Raw genomic sequence first — 1,246 nt, 5'->3', positions numbered from 1 at the left:
ACTTTCCCAACACTTTTCTGTATTCCATGGATACAAAGGGGGCATTGGTGGCCCAGTGGTAGAATTTTCACCTTCCATGTGAGAGATATGGGTTCAAGTTTAGTCAGTGTACCTCATGCAGTCACTACCTTGCTGTCAGTGGATGCTTGAGTTTTGCTATGATGCTGAACAAGTTTCGACAGAGTTTCCAGACTAAGGTGAACTAGGAGGAAAAGCCTGGTGCTCTACTTCCAAGGATCAGCCAATGAAACCCTATGAATCAGAGTAGTCCCTGGTTATGGCAGGACTAATAGCCTTTCCTTCCATTGTGCGTGGGACCACCATAAGTCAACTTGATACAACTAACAGTCTGTTAGGCTACGTTCTCTAGAGAAGCAAAACCAGTAAAGTTTATATATACATATAGAGAAAGAGAAATTTATCTTAGGAAAATGGTTCACACACTTATAGAAGCTTGCAAACCCCAAGTTCTTGGATCATACGTCAAGTTGGAGGGTTTTCCCGACTCACACAGCTGCAGGGGCTGACAAGCTCCAGGTTGGTAGGCAGTATACCAGCTGTTGACTCCTATGAATGACGAATCCAAGATCTCCAGGCTGAATGGATTGTTCACTCATGGATAGTTGTAGGTAGCACAACAGGATCCCGATCCATAGAAGAGAGTCTCTTTTCCCAGGATGTCCATAAATATATTGGAAGCAGGCCAAACCCCTTGGGAAACTCCCTTTCAATGGATTGGCTGCTCAAAACATATACATCTGATCCCATCATGAGAATAACCCACATCACAATTTCTTAAACCACACAGAATTGTGGTCCAGCCAAGTTGACACACAGCTCCAACTATCACAAACAACAACAAAAATGGGTACAGATTGACATTAGATTTGCCCACCTTTGGCCATGGGTCCTCTGACTTCTTGCTACTGCAAGGACAAGAGGCAAATATCCACAGCTGATCCATTCAGACTTCTCTGACCAAGACAAATTCCCATGAGAAACTAATTGAACAAAATGAAAAAGAAAGACAAACTCAGTTACATTTTTCTTAGGCCTCTTTCCTAAGTTCCTTTATCTACCCTCTTCTGTTTACTCCCAATGTTTTGTAATAGTAAGGTTGTTCTTAACTGGCTACACATTAGAATTAATTAAAACCAAACGAAATTCACTGCTATTGAGTTGATTCTGACTCACAGCAACACCCATTGGTTTTCTGAGGTGTAAATCTTTACAGAAGTAGATTGCC

This window comes from Orycteropus afer, unplaced genomic scaffold (genome assembly GCF_000298275.1).
Source record: "Orycteropus afer afer isolate SDZICR_OR568_19922 unplaced genomic scaffold, OryAfe1.0 scaffold00024, whole genome shotgun sequence".
In the NCBI taxonomy this organism is placed as follows: Eukaryota; Metazoa; Chordata; class Mammalia; order Tubulidentata; family Orycteropodidae; genus Orycteropus; species Orycteropus afer.
This window is presented reverse-complemented; position numbering follows the sequence as displayed.